The sequence below is a fragment of the Lissotriton helveticus genome, chromosome 3_1, assembly GCF_964261635.1.
Source record: "Lissotriton helveticus chromosome 3_1, aLisHel1.1, whole genome shotgun sequence".
NCBI classification, from domain to species: domain Eukaryota; kingdom Metazoa; phylum Chordata; class Amphibia; order Caudata; family Salamandridae; genus Lissotriton; species Lissotriton helveticus.
In genome coordinates, this window is record NC_136061.1 from 1,697,637,768 (window position 1) to 1,697,654,623 (window position 16,856).

Here is a 16,856-nt window from a genome sequence, read left to right on the forward strand (position 1 = left end):
GCGACCGCATCTGCAGTAGGGTTAGAGGATAGACAAGGACAATTGTCCTACAGAATCCATACTAATATTATAAAGAGAGAGCCCAAACCTTTGAGGCGGGTAATCTCAGTAACCACAGCACCAATCACAACACCCAATACAGCGTTGGAAAGGGCAGTTGCAGCAAAAGGACATAGGCTATGCAGACGGCCACCATATTTCTTTTTTTTTTTGCAGAGTTTTATATAGCGCGAACTTGACCCGAACTGAATCAGGTATCAGAGCTCTTTACATAGCACCAGTTACGTTACATGAGGACACACATTCACTTTTGTTAGGCACGGGGAGATTAAGTGATTTGCCCAGAATCACAGGATGTTTGGCGTCGTTACCAAGACTCGAACCCAGATCCCCAGGTCCGAGGTCAAGCGCCTTAGCCGGTAGGCCAACTCCTCTATACATTTAAAAGGTATAAGAACCATGCCAGCAAAGTAGTCCCTTGTGGGCGTGTCTGCATTGTGCTGTGCGCGTGGGCTGGGGGCATGACTAACACTGGGGGCGTGTGGTACGGCGATCACATCGTGGGCTGTGGGCGTGTGCTGGGGGCTTGACAAACACTGGGGGCGTGACAAACGCTGGGGGCGTGTGTCCGCCCTTCATGCCATGTCATTCATACATACAAGCACTAATTACGTTGCTGCGCAGCATCAAGGGGCACGCTGGGGGCGTGAGAAACGCTGGGGGCATGTGTCCAGCCTTCATGCCATGTGAACGCAATTGCGCCACATCAAAGGGTACGCTGGGGGCGTGAGAAACGCTCGGGGCGTGTGCTACGTTCCGCCCTTCGTGCCATGTGGGTCATACATTAATCAGAAGATCGTCTGCTGTGGCCATGTGCTGGTGGCGTGACAAACGCTTTCACCTGGAGGCCTGGTAAGTAACGTTACTGCAGCCTCTCCTGCGCGCTGTTACTGAACTCTCTCATTCAACGAAATTACACGCGCCTGCTACCATCAACGAGGGCTCTAGCCGGGCTCAAGCGGCGGATCAGTACACTAATTACACGTGCCTGATAACATCAACAAGGGCTGCAGCTGGGCCTCAAGCGGGGGAACAAGCGCCTACTAACATCAAACAGGCCTGCATCTGGGCCTCAAGCGGGAGAACACGGAAATGAGCGTGTCTGCGGGGACAATTACTGCAGCCTCTCCTACTCGCTGTCACTCAACTCTCCCATTAAACGGATTTACCCACGGCTGATAACTCTCTCATTCAACGACATTACACGCACGTGCTAACATTAACCAGGGCTTTAGCCGAGCTCAGGCGGCGGATCACTACACCAATTACACGCGCCTGCTAACATCAACCAGGGCTGCAGCTGGGCCTTCTCCGTCCCTATTCTAATGAAACAAAAAATGTTGTCTACAGCGAGATTTTAAAATAAATTGCCTTTGCCAAATACACACATTACACACATTCTATTTCATACCCGGACAATGTCCGGACGGGCTGCTAGTAGGGCATAAAGATGCTGCAGTCAGGTTTTTCCAATTTCTTTTTAAAATGACCCGTTTGCCCTTAGCTTCTATAGGTTTAAACAGGGTAACCAAAAAAGAAATTAAATAATTATCTGGCCACACCAAAGGGTAGGGAGTTTCCAGATCAATGGCAGGAAACTAAATCCAGGGTGTGGCCCGCTTTATGCGTCAGGGAGGACACCGATTGTATGAGATTAGCTCCCGCTAGGGACGAGATCAACTGCACTGTTTGTGCACAGTTGGGGTCATTCACGAGCAGATTAAAATATCCGAGGGCCATAATATTGGAATACACTATCGATTTTTGAGCAATGAAATTGCACAGCTCCTGACCCGCAGCCGCTGCACTATCAGGTGGTCTGTAAATGAGTATGCCCTTGAGGGAGGAAGAGGGGTTGATTTGTAGACAAACATTGAGACATTCGATGCCCTGTACATGGAGTGGGGCAGAGGTCACTAGCTCCCATGAATCTTTAAAAATGATGGCCACCCCACTCCCCCTTTTCTTACCCTCTCGATTGGAGTAGCACATTTTAAAACCTGGTGGGATGGCCAGGGAAATTGTTGTCATTGCGTCCGTGTTTAACCAGGTTTCAGTTAAAAACATGCAAATTGTGTCTAGAGTGTGAGGAGACGTATCCGTACATTTTATGTGTTTGCCCCGCATACCAGGCACCTCCCAGAAAATGGCTACAGCCATTATACAGAAATATGAGTATTAGGAGTAGCGCTATAGCTACGAGTATTTTACTAACCAGCAGAGAAGTACCATGTGTAATAGTGCTAAATTCCTAAACTGGGTGTGGCTAATTTGTGGAAAAAAACTGAAAATTGAAAAAGGCTAGACACATCACCGGCTTTATAGGAAGACAACAGATAAAGGAAAGGTTAGGTTAACATCTCACTGTTAACAGCTTAATGCATAAATGGTTTGTTGTCCCAGGCATGCCTGAACTGGGGTGGTCTGGTGAGCAAAATAACAATGGATTAAACCCAGATCTGTGACTGGGGGTGAATGTTCTGCCATTTTGCAACATTCCGTCCATCAATTGTTCTTTTTGCAGTTGTTGTCCTGTAGCAGGGATCCTGTTCTCCCACAGAACTGTGCATAGAGACTTGGAACCTCGATGAATTAGGGTGTGCCAAAACTCACCTTAGTACCCAAAATTCCCTACCGAGCTAGCTACAGTGTCTTATTGGTTATTACAAACTCCCAATACTTAGACAAACCAGAACATGAACTTAGAATACCTCAGGTAACGTGGAACACATGAACACTCTTTCGTTATACTATCATTTCAATCCAGAACAAGGAGTAAATGAGGACGCGTGGACATTCAAAATGTTTATTTACTAATGCAGTATCTTAGATAATATAAGCAAACATATTATAAGAAGCAAGGTTATCAGCATAGTTATCCGTCCATAGAATACAAAAGGTGACAACATGCTAAAATGCTGAAATGAATAGGGTTTAACAATACCTAATTCTCACCCTCCCTATCTAGTATATTATATTATATCTAAGAAGGTCTCTTTGGGTTTTAGCAGGGCGGCCCCATACCTCAAGATCCTAGTGGTAAGGGATCACATCATCTTCCACCAGCTCTCTGCATGCGAAGCACCATCAAGTGTGTGTAGTGTGTTCTGTAGGGAGCAATATAAAACGTGCCTAAAGCCAGAACTTGGCCGCCACTTGCATGTATGTTATGTCTAGGAAGGTGCGAAGGTCAGTCCTCACAACAACACTGTGTCGAGTTATTCTTGAAGGTTTCAGCACTCACTGTACAGACACAGTTTACCAAGCAAAGCTGATATCGGAGCAATAACATATTATTCGCGTGTAAATCACAACTCTCTACTAGGCTGAAAGCTAAAACAACAATTATGTGTCGTGTGCAGAAGCAGCAAAAAGGTAAAATGGCGTTTAAACATTTAATAAGCTCATGCTAACTTAACACAGCATATAGGCAATGAGTAACTATATGACATCCCCCCATGATCCGAGCACGGATGAGATAAGATAAGATAAGGCAAGGAGCTCAGCATGAAAGCAGAGTTCAAGAACGATAAGCCAGGTCAATTTAGGATAGCTAGAAATGATTTGTTCAGTAGCCCAAGAGAAAAAATTGGTTCAACATGACAATTTTGTTACTCAAGTCAATAGACCTGGGAATCAAAACACTTTTCCATAATTATCGAATAGCGTAATGTCATTAAAGGCCATGAATGTCCTCAGGCCAGGACTGAATATGCAAAAGAAGCAGCAACAGCCTCCAGCAGGAAGTCACTGTTATCCGAAAACAGTTCAGCCATCCAATTTAATAGCGGAAAAGAACATAAGTGCTCTTCAAGTACCGGAGCCTCTAGCATCATCAGAGGACAACTCGGTGGGTTCTCAATAAAGCTGTGTGCCAAGAAATCTTGCGCCGCTGCGAGAATATTCCAATGACCCATTATTCCATGCATCGTGCCTAGGCCATAATCCTTTTGTCAGAACAAAACAACTCATGAGCAACTAAGGGACTCATCAGTTGATTAAAATCCACATCAGGAGACACCATCTTGCAGAGACACAAATCAAGGGCCAACTCGAAGTCGCAGCTCAGGCAATGAAACACAGGCTGGACACATGTGAAATAGGAAAATCGAAACGATAATCCATATGCTGCGCGTAAGGTGGCGAGCGGCAGCGTGCCATAGTATTCAAGCATCCTGTTGCGAAACAGTGCCAGCTGGGGCTGGGCGTCGTGTAACACAGGATGGGCATCCATTTCCAATAAAACAAAATATCACCAGAACGCCTGCAGCCAGCGCCACCAAAACAGGAAATCCACCAAATAAGCTTGAAAATATCGAATGGAAGAAAGCAGAAATGACTCCAAATATCTTTTCAAATGAAGTCACAAGACCGCTGCTAACTATCTTAAAAAAGTGTGCGAGCCCAGAAGTGGTGGGCGCGTTAAAGATTGAATGAATCAGCTCACTGAAATGCAACGGCAGGTCAGTATTTAATAATGCCTGCACCTCTGTGCGGGTGTTGGCTACGTGAAGGACAAATGTTTCACGAGCCGAACTCAGGGCCACTTCTTTTTGGGACAAAAGGGCTCTTATTCTACTCATTCCATTGAACTCTGCCGTCAAGGTTGGAATCCGCGGCCAGATGGAAACATCCGAGTTCCCATGCGGAGGAGGATACAAAACATTTTTGCAACAAACCACACGTTCAGTTACTGTAACTACATAAGCAATACCTCTAATTAACCCACAACAATCCTCATAATTTAAAAGTAAATAGCTGTCGTTTGCCAGTAATGTGAAAGTGGGGACGATTGCAGGAACGGGAGTACCTTTCAAAACACAGACTAAATGCGGCCGATCTTGGTTGCAAGAACCATGTAATTGAATATGTCTACACATTAATGAGTGATCTAGTGTTTCTGTGCACCCTTCACCTTTAAGATAAACCTCCTGCCCATCTTTAATGCATCTGTAAGTAAAAGGAAGAGACCAGGCTTCATGTAGATAAGAACTACCCAGGGGCTCGTAACGGCCTATTGCAATATATCGCAGAAAATTTGTAAATTTAAACAAAGCAAATGGTAATGTGATCAACCCGTGTATAAGCCACGTTGCTGCAGTCGCTTCTGCCACAGAGAACGGTAAAGACTCCAACCTTTCAATGTGTAACATGGAAAAAGATGCATCTCTCATTGAAAGTAACCGTTGCTTGTCAGTCAAATTAAAAGGGGAAAAGAGGGAGGAGACATTCATGTAATTCCAAAGCACTTTTCCAGCGTTAAGCGTCTGCAGGGTCCATGCAAATTGCATAATGGAACGCAATTGATTTTGACCATGGTATAACACAGACACTTCATCTTGCACAATATCAACAACAGAAGGCACAATATTATCTAACGTGTAAATGCGGGAAGAAAGCATGTTAATGCTATTATCCACAACTGCAAGCACTTTTTCTGAATTAGCTTGTTCAATAGCTCGAAGGCATTTAGCCGCCTCAATCTGTGATGTTTTCCAGATTTCATTGTAAATCCCATATATCCATCTTTTCGATCTACCACCAGCCGGGCCTTGTATGAAATCATTTAAATCCACATCATCAGTCAGCTTGGATAGATGCAGTTTAACCGATGCCAAGGTACAATGTTTGAGCCAATTCTGACATAATTTGCCTACTGAATAAGTGGTGACAGAATGGTCAGTTTCAAAACGGGGATCGGTCCTGACTTGAGTAAAGCCATCAGCTAAACTCAGAAATCGACGTTGGCATGAATCAGCACTACTGTGCCATATTAGCCAACCTTTTGGATACAAACTGGACATGTTAAAGGAAGAATTTAGCAACAGAGATTGTAATTCTCTAATGGAGAATTGTGTAACATTATTCCAACCAGTATATTCATCTAAATCTCGGATGGAAGGAGTATTTAATTTTTTAGAAGTATCCAATCCAAAGCATGTGGTTTGTGAAATGGTAGAGTTCAAGAACCACATATGATTTGGGATGAGACATGCACGGTGCTAAGCCTCAGTGCCTTGTACCTGCCAACTTGTAGGACCCCAAACAGATTTAAGGTCAATTATTTCCCTCCACAACTCGTAGCCGCCAACAGCCAGCTTGTCTAGAAAGGACTTTGAGTACAATAACTTAGTATCGGTAAGTCTAACCTTGGACATGGACTTTTCTGTCATTTTAAAATAAAACGAAGCGGGATTGGACTGATTAAAGTCAGTAAAATAAGTGTACTTTTTCAAAAAAGTACTCACACTGCCTCGTATAGGTGCCGGGCAATGCTCCCATTGTGTATAATTTACAGCACTTCTTCTGGAATTAGTTTTATGTAAGTAATGGTTGCCAAAATGTTGGAAGCAAAATAAATCACCATAATTAGCAGATTCTAAGTACAAATCTTCAGCATCGAAGGCAGCATAATATTTCAAATCAGAAAACAAGCCTCTACGGCCTGAACATCCCAATCATCAGAATGTATGTTTTGTTTCACTACATCCCCGATGTTTACTCTGAGCACATTAGGGACATTAACAGCCTCAGTAGGGCCATGGATTTGAAATTTAACAGCATCCCATACAATCCCATCAATGACAGGCCAAGCAGTGATATTAACAAAAGTCAAGTCTCTCTTCAGTCTGTGCGCAGAATGTGAGGAGGAAAGGGGAGCCAATGTTCCATTCAGATGTCGAATGCATATTCTCTCTTCGACATAGTGTCTATTGACAATTCGGAAAAAATAAAACACAAAACCAATTGACATAAAAAGGTAAATTGAAAAAAGTACCAACCAAATATATGTCCAAGGGGGAACCAAAAAGTATTTTTTAAATAAACTGGCACAAATCGCAAAATGTGAGGGCTTCCCTGAAGTTTGCGAGACAGTGTCAAAAGAAAATCTGGATTCTGTGGCTAAACATGTTTGTAGATCAGGCATCGATAAGTCAGTTGGGTAAGTGTAATCAATTTCATCAACGTTAGTACCAGGCAAAGTACTTAATAAAGGACTGGAAATCGTAGGCATCTCGATGCCCACCTCGTGCTCAGGATTAGAAGCAGTGGCCAAAACAGAATTTCTCACAATCGAAGGACAGGAGACTGCCGGGGTCATACTAAGAAGAATCGGCCACTCTGTGTATCTTGACATTGTCAATTGAAATAAACCTGTTTTCCTTACTACCTGGAAGTGGTGGTAAAATGACTGTTCTTGTGCCCTTCACTCCAAGCACAGGAACCGGAGCTCGATAGGAGGGACCAAATTCCTTCTTTTTCTCGATCTTCTCCCGAACCAGTTCTCCAACTTGGGGTAGCCAGCCAACTACTGGGATCTGCAACGCATCATCAGATGTGGAGGGCAAATGTTCCTTTGCAAGACTGTCTCTGGTCTTTTGTAGATCCTGTAAAACATTGCAATGTTCATCTACGTCAAGGGCGGTGGCATGGGCCATGCTGTCTAGACCGTCAAGGTCCGGGACATACATCTTGATATCAAAGAGCATTTTGTTTGGGGTCCGCCCACCCAGAGACCTTCTAGGGAGATTATTAAGAGCACGCTGCACGCCATTGAGATGGGCCAGCCAGTTCCTGCCAGTGCCTATAACTCGAGCTGTCAATTATTGCTTTAAGTCACAGTTCATTCGTTCCACTACACTATTACCCTCAGGTCTGTATGGAGATGAAAACTTGACTTGGACCCCCATCAACATCATGGCATCCTTATACGCCTTAGAGGTGAAAACCGGACCCTGATCCGAATGGAAGGTACCACAGGCAAAAACCCATACAAAGACGAGCAAATCTCTTATGACAGTCCGTGAATCAGCGCTACGGTGGGGCCAGACCCAGACAAAGCGTGTGCATGAATCAACTGCGACTAAGATATACTTATATGCAGTATGAGAAGAAAAAGGACCGCAGTGATCTAAATAAACACATCCCAGTGGTTTATTAGATATGTACAACTGTGTCTGTGGCGGACGCGCAGCAGTTGAAGGCTTAATCTGCTGGCAAATGTCACATTGAAGGACATAATTGCGCGTCTGTTTGTACAGACCCCGCCACCAGAAACGCTGTTGTGACTGTGATACAGTGGCCGAAACGCCCGCATGCGCAGACGCCACACCTTCATGTGCCACTGTAATCAAAGCATTCCTGCGGTCCGAGTTGGGAATCAACCTCTCCCCAACCTCAGGAATTCTCACATAAGGAACCTTATCAGGACTTAAGTGGTATGTGTATTTCAAAGGGAACCCCGCAGGATATTTATCTCCCTTCTCAGTGGCAGCAACAGCCGCCAAGATATCATCATCAATCTTACTTTTGGACCGTGTAACTGCTGCAACTAAATATGTCGATACTGCAGATTTCGCTGCCTCATCAGCAAGCAAGTTGCCAACAGCGTGTACTCCCACGCGCTGATGGCCTAGAGTGTGAATCACAAACACGAGCGGCAACTGCTCTTTAAGCTCAGCCACTCTGACCCAGATAATTTTATGTATTATTGTGCTACCCTTGGAATCACGAAAGTCATTCTGAATCCAAAAGAACAAGTTCTCATTGTAAGACTGGACACAGTAATAGGAATCACTTACAATAAGTGTTGTCACACTAGGATCTGCATACTCCAATGCTAGCATCAGAGCTCGAAGCTCAGCCAATTGTGCGGTGCAGTCCCCTAGAGTCTGCGTGTGCACGACTCTGGACTTGAACTCATCGTTCGCCATGGCACCTACCACAATGGCGCATGAGGAAACGTAGGCGTGTTTAGAACCATGCGCAACCTGCGCCGACCCATCAGTGTAAATGATGCAATGGAAATCCTCCAACGGTTGCATAGCTAAAGGAGCCGGATGAACAAATTCATACTGTAAATACTCCTGTGACCGTAAGGAGGCATCAAAAATAAACGTGACATCCGGGAACGTCAATGAAGCAGCCATTGTATCCACCGAGGGTGCAAAGCTTTCGAATTCGGTACACTGGCTTTCGTAACTGCCTCCAAAGCAGGATACCAGGTAACAACCAACATACGTTTTCCCTGTGACAGAGCAAGTTCCTTAAGAATCGCCATCTGTACAGCCATCAAAACTTTCTCCACAGTGGAAAATCGCATTTCAGCCAAAGTGTACAAGTGTGACTTGTAAGCAATAGGTACAGTGTCTCCTTCGTTAAAAGTCAGGTAAGTGAAACCCACCATCGAAAGGGTTATTCTTATCACCAGGTTGGTGTGGTTATCACTAGTCAGCAAGAATTTAGAAGCGAGCAGATCAGCTTGCAAAGATTGCAGGATGACTGAGTGCTCAGGCACAATAACACCACAGAGAAGAAAGGGTCCAAGGGATATTTAGAGACCTGCCATGGTTCACATCCCCCAAAGTCAGATAGAACAACAGACAAGGAACCAGGGGTCTGACAGAGAAGAGCTAGGTGCAGCAGATCCTGCTCTCAATAACAGTCACTGTTAGTGTGGAAATGAGTACCAAGTCACTATACAGTCTGTGAGTATCGAGGGTACATATTTGTGCAGCTATATCAAGACCACAGGGGAATGTAGGTGAGACTCAAAGAAATCAAGATCGTGGATTCCCATCAAACAATCTTGCGATGATCTATCTTCTCATCTGGTCATCCAGGGCTACTGGGGTAGTCTGTCCCTCGATAATTGGGACCATATCCACAACAAATAGTTGAAAAAGTCTCAGTGAGTCAAGCCCACAGACACAGTTATGACCATGAGATAGACGCCAAACATATGGGAATGTGCAGTGCAAACTAAATGATAATAGGTGGTGAGATAAAATAGAGTGGTGAAAAGGTAATCAGTATGTTTTATTCAAGTCGTTATTCCACCCTCTAATTAAAAACAAGAAAAGTGCAAACAACAGGGCAGGCTTAACAAATATCGACTGCCACCAAAAAGGCCAACATGTTTCACCCACCAGGACAAGGGGTTCCACAGGCTTTCTTCAGGGCCTCTGTTCTCAAAAGATTTGCGACCGCTGAAAAATGTGAATAAACAAATGTGAATCAAAAAAGGATATAATTGGACAGTTTAGTCCATAGCCAGCTTGCTCAGTGTCAACAACTGGAGTGGTCCCACATCCAGAAGGACCGGGGAATGTACCTCACCTCCACTGGACCCTGCTCAGGAAGGCGGAGGCCCCGCTCTGTCCGTCGTTGCCTCGTAGTAGGCACTGAGTCGGGGGGGAGTGCTCAGGCAGCCAGCATGATTTGGTAAATGTAGGTTGTATCAAAGCATACAAAGGCTTGATACGCTGGGCATAATCAGGAATGTATGTTCTCCCGAAGTTAAAAAATCCCAGCAAAGACTGTAATTTTTTCAGGGTTGTCGGAGCGCGCAATTGTGCGCATTTCTCCAAGAAGTGAGGAGCCAATCCTCTTCCTTCATTGTTGAGCTTGTAGCCCAGGAACAACACTGTGTACTCTGCAATGTGCGATTTTGCAAAGTTAAATTTGTAACCCATATCTGCAAAGCTACAAATTAAGCGGTCAACTCGACACAGATGCTACCAAAGTTCGTCGTCTGTGAGATAAATGTCAGTCAGTCAGTCAGTCAAAATTCCTTTATTCGATAACTTAATATCAAAAAAGACATGGTACAATAAAGTAACAATTAAATACACAATTAAAAACTTGATTGTATGTAAAAGAAAAAATACATATTTAAACATTTCATTTCGTACAATTTGACATAGTTTTAACACATACATAAATATAGATTTAAAAAACATGTTAAAAAAATACTACCATCTGGATGTACTTGACCCTAAAACCAATTTACCAAGAAATATAGTGTTCTAATCAGAGACGCATAGGGTTGATACTGGGATGTTGGACTTTTTCCTGACGCGCATAGCAGCAACCAGGAAGTTTGCGACATGAAACATAATTCGGGGTGAATTTAATTGCTGTAGGTACACAAGTGCTGGCCTAACTTGTGTAAATCCAGTCTCCCTCAGGATTAGGAATAAAAACTTCCTTCTACATTCCTGAAAATAACATAAAAAGTGTAATGTATCCTGGTTTGAAAAATTATCGCAGTTACAGGGATCTGCCTGTTCTGGGGAACACCAAGTTCGGAAGGAACCCAAGGAATAGTGTATCAGGTTGAGCCGAAATCTGATCAAGAGGTACCGATGGTATGGGGTATTCACTGTGATCAGATAGGGTTCAGGGCCCGCACAGCTAACCAGGGCATAGTTGGCTCTTACCATTGGTTTCCCCAGTTCGATCTCCTCTCGCTCTAGTGATAACAGGTCAGTCATAGCGCTTTTTGTCAGTGCGATATCCTTTTTCGTTATAGTTTCAGGAGAGGAAAAAAGGACCGCACGCCCTATTTTATGAAATCCAGATTTTATGTATGCCAACCATGGTATTTTATTGGCTTTGTCCAACGCCAAACAGTTTTTCAGTACAGTGTGGTTTAATGAAATTTCCTCATTGAGCCAGATCTTTAACCAATATATCAAGGGTGCAATTTTGATATGGTCCGAAACAAATCCAACTCCCAGTTCAGTATGAGTAGAGAAAGTCGGGGTAGACTGAGGAACAGATAAAACCCCTCTCAGAAATGTATTCTCTATTAACTATTAACTGGATTTTACTCTGGGTTGTATAACCCCAGATTTCACATCCATATGATGCAACTGTCAGGCATTTGGCTTTGTAGACCCTTAAGATTGCTTCTACTGGTTTGGCCCCCAGCTTTTTAGTAAACCCTGTGAGTCCTGATATGGTCCTTGCAAACGCCACACTGCGGCAGTTGTTTTGTGGGCGCCAGGTACCCTATTCATCAAATAAAACCCCCAAATATGGGAAAGTGGGTACCCTACAGACCTCTTCCCCACTACAGAAGAAGGTCTTTATTTTGTTCTTCCGCTTTGCCCTCCCGGCAATCAGAACCTGAGATTTTTTCGCATTAATTTTTAAATCCAGACTATGCATAAAACTTCCAAACGCACCCAACAACTTCTGAAAAACCACTCCAGTTCGGGCCAGAAGGACAGCGTCATCTGCGTACAGGAGAACTGGAATAACCAGTTCCCCCATACGCAGAATATCCGGGGAAACCACAGCAAGTTCAGATTCAAGGGCGTTTATGTATAATGTGAACAGCAGGGGAGCCAGAATACACCCCTGTCTGACCCCCCTATCTGACCTAAAGTGTCTTGTGCATCGCCCCTCGGTGTTGACTCGAATTTTTGCCGAGAGGTCGGAATGGAGAACTGCTAAATAATATACTAGGGGTGCGTCAATACCCATGTCTAAAAGTATATTCCAGAGCTTTGTCCTATTTACAAAATCAAACGCCGAGGAGAGGTCCATAAACCCCATGTATAGTGACCCCTCCTTAGCCACCGTATACTTACTAATTAAAAGGTGAAGATTTAAGCACTGGTCAATAGTACTCCGTTTAGATCTAAAACCATATTGTGCGTTAGACAGTACCCCTCTCTCTTCCAGCCACTCAGTCAATCTATGTAGTACCACCCGACCCAATATTTTTACTGTAGAATCGATTAAAGAAATCGGTGTATAGCAGGCGGGGTCCTGCCTGGCACCCTTTTTAAAAACTGGAATAATGACTGAAGTGGCCCTCGAATCTGGTAAACTGTCAGGGCCTATAGAGTTAAAAACATTGGTTAAGATTTTTGACCAAAGAGTCGGAGCGGCTCTAAACAAATCCGCAGGCACCCCGTGTGGCCCAGGGGCCTTATTTTTAGACAATTCTACTATGGCCCTTTCAACTTCAGAGACCTCAAAAATTAGAGGAGAGAGGGCACATTCAGGCAACTTATGTAGAGGACCTTGGCTATTTCCTGGGAGACTATAAATGTTTTCAAAATGGGCTATCCATGCCGCGTCTACAATGTTACAATCCAAAGGAGAATTACATCATTTGTAAACAGTGGCTGATTTACTATTTCCCAAAATTTCCCACAAACTTTCAGGACTTCTGTTGAGAGGAGTTTTGACCAAGCTTCCTCCCGTAGCTCCCGTTTTCTTTCTATTAATACTTGTTTATAGGCTGCTCTTCGAGAGGCTACAAGACCCCTATCCATAGGGGTAGCCTTCATAGCTTTCAGGAGAGCAGCGTGGGACTGAGAGCAAATTTTGTTAAACCATCTTTTACCAGTCTGCTGTTTCCGCTTTCCTTTAATTGTTAGGCTTTCATTGACTTGTACACAAATTTTATTAAAGGCACTAATGATGTCAGAGTTTCCAGCATCGACATCTAGGCAAGTGTTAGTCTCCCGTTCTATTCTAGGAAAAAGTCACTTTCGCCCATTTCAGTTTTCTCCCCTGATCTTTTAAAGTGACCTCCCTCACCACCCTTAGTGATGTAGTTCTAAAAGATAGGGGATCCCCAGGGATTAGTTCAATTACCACTGGATTATGGTCACTAAAAACAGAAACCTCTGTCAAATATCTAAAAACATGCGATAACATAAACGATGTTAAAAATACATAGTCAATAATTGTACCTTTGTCTTTACCCTTAAATGTTGGGATCCTATTTCCAACCTCTAGAGAACCTGACTCATATAAATTCCAATTTGCCAGAAAGAGTTCCAGTTCCTCACCCTGTCTTGTGTGTTCAAAGTGCGATAGTGCAGAGAATGGTGGGCCCTTACTCCCACACTGATTTTTACACGGGTGAATATTTAGGTCTCCCATCAAAAAAAATTCAAAGGAATATGACTTCAAACTATAATTAAAAAGAAATTGCTCTAATAGAACTATATTGTTATCTACTTCCGTGGAGTTGTAAAGGTTAATAAATAATACTTTTTTCATGTTGGATACTGATAGTTCTACAACTAGACTGTTAGACCCTCCAACATCAAGCTGTGTTGGAGAGCCCTTAATCTCCAGGGAGAATAAGCTGATCAAACCTCCCTTTGCTCTCCCCGCAACGCTTTGTCTGGCTGGGATAGAAAAGTAAGAATACCCATCTAAGGAAAAACTGTTATGGAGGTCCCAAGTCTCTTGAAGAGATATTATATCAAATGTTTTTAGATAGGCCACCCATAAGGTATCTCCCATTTTTGTCCTTATGCCAGCTATATTCCAGCTCAACACTCTACAGTGTGATGATGATATGCCCTCAGCATGGCCCTGTTCCTGGTGTGTATTTAGTCAGTCGTTTTCATCCATCCCTGAGAGTGGAGAAAACAATTCGCCTGTGCAAAACCAAGAACATTTAAGTTTTCATTAATTATACCCTCAACCCCTGGCACTTTCCCTTCTTCTAACACAGGCTGTAGCCCCCATGGACAAGTGTTGGCAGTGCTGATGGTGTACCCGGTGCTGCCATGTCAGGTGCTAATGCAACAGGTGGGGGCTGTACCTTATTCCCATGTCCTCTATCTGTCACAGGTATGGGCCATACGTTATTCCCAATGCTTCCCTCTCTCACGGGATGTAAGCCCCTGTACCCAAGAACTGGGGGGAGCCATGACCTATTTGGAGGTGGTGGATAAAAATAGCCGAGGGGGAGGGGCCTAATGCCCGGGTTTGACAGATTAGAGCCATCCCAGAACAAAACATTCCGCCATGTGTTGGGCCTTAAAATTTATCACCACACAATCCCCTTTAAGTGTTTTTCTTTTGGAGCCAACCCATTTTACTCTTCTAGCCATGTTTATACTAGCGGCTATATCCCTATCCCCACTACAATAATTTTTACACCACAATTTTGTTCGCTCCATTAGCTCTATCGAGATAAATGTCATCCACATACGAGCATGCATCTGGGTCGACTTCTCTCCAAAAGAGAGACAATGCGTGCTGTGAAAACCCTAGGACTATTCTTATAGCCAATAGGCCAACGTCGAAATTGTTTTTGCACACCGCCGCAAGTAAAGGAGGTCCATTGGGAACTCAGACCATCCAAATGGTGGGCATAAAAAACGTTTGAAATGTCAAGCGTGGTCTTAAACCGCTTACGCACAAGACCATCCACTAACGCAAAGCCGTGTGTATTCTGTATCGCACAGGTACGGCAATGCGAGTTTAAATGCCGGTAATCCAATACCAAACAAAACGATCCGTCAGGCTTGGTTACAGTAAAAAGAGGGTTATTAATTGGTGACACACATGTCTCAATAACACCTTGATATTCCAATTGTTCAAGTATTTCCGCAACGGAGGCCTTAGCTTCACGTCTAATGGGATGTTGAGGTTGAGGCTGTGGCTGAGACAGCAAAGGAATCTCGTGGTGTGGGTAAAATTCATCCCAACCACAGTGTGTACGGTACAGAGCCAGCGCCAGAGCTTTAGCCCACTCTTCAGCAAAATTCAGTGCATGCTCCTTGGAGACTGTGTGCGCGAAACTGGGGAGGATTACCTCCTCCCCTCGCGGAGCTGCGAGAACAAAAGGTGAGGGCCAGTCAGCCTCCGCTAACAAAATGTCATAAGTAGTGGTAAGATTTTCCCAAAATATCCCTTTCACGGTACGCTGTATGTCACCCTCGATTAGAAGGACTATTTCAAAAAGTCTCTCAGGGGGAGCAACTCTAGTGTCAGCTGTTTCCACTACAACATAACGGTCAGTCGCTGTCACCTTCAGTAGTGGATGCAGGGCCTCTCGTATTATGGTAATCTCCGCCGCGCTGTCCAGCAAGGTCAGAGCCCATGTCAGATTCCGAAGCCGCGTTCTCACTATCTGTGGCATATCTCGCTGTCAAAGCGGCGACTTTCTTCTTTTGAAACTGGGGTCTTTTCTGTGTAGAGCTGTCCTGCTTTCCTGCACCGTCCTTTGGGCGGGGCTGGTCGTGTCCTTGCTGGCCACCCCGACCCCTGCCGCCTCCTCCACCACCGGTCGCCGAGGCCGATGACTCCTGAAAAGAACGAGGAGAGCGTTGATCAGAAACCTGAAATCGATCAGGTGATTTTATCTTTCCGCGATCGCGCAAGTCATAAATACGTTCTGGGGGCGCAGGCAATGGAGAAGCCGGACGAGACTCCTGTTTCTGTTGCTATTGCTTTCCCTGTTTTTGTTTTTAGGCCAATTTTGTTTCTTGGACTTGGGCTGAACGTCAGTATCAGACTTCTGCCCTTGGGGTTGCGTTTTTTCTTTAGTCGAAAAAGGCTTGAGACCCCTACTATTGCAGCCCACGGTTTTATAAGCCGCCACAATATTCCTCGCTAACTGTCGGGGATTCTCGTCATCGGGAAGCGCACCCAAAGCATTAGCTACCTGAAAGTTCACCACATCCCCTTTGACATTAGCAAGAATGAGATTGCAAACCACATAAAAGGTGCCACACAGTCGCATACCCAATTCAACCGCAGCCTCAGGTCCGTGCTCATCCTGAACACGCTTAATGACCGTTGGCAGGACAGCCATAGACGGAGTGCCGTAAGACCTCGCATATACCGCCCCAAATGTTCTACCCCAGGTCTCACAGTCACCGATTTCAGGGGCCAAGTCTTTTGGTAAACTGATTGTCAGAATCACAGAATTGTACAATTGCCGTGCTGAGGAAGAGGAGTAAATCCAGCCAAAACAGGCCAATTTGCGCCCGTAATGGACAAAGGACCTAACCTCGGAGCTGTCAAAGAATGGGGGAGGGCGCCACAAAACGCGATGCTGCCAAGTATCAATAGGTACTTCCTGTGCCCTATACGGAGTATATTCATTCGGCACAGCGGTGGGAGTGTACGTATGGAACACACCTGAAGTTCCGTCCACAGCCGGGAAGGTCACCCACGAGTAAAAGATTTCGTAAGGGTAAGCTACTTCCGCACTCACCACCATTATCACGGCCATGCCATCCACG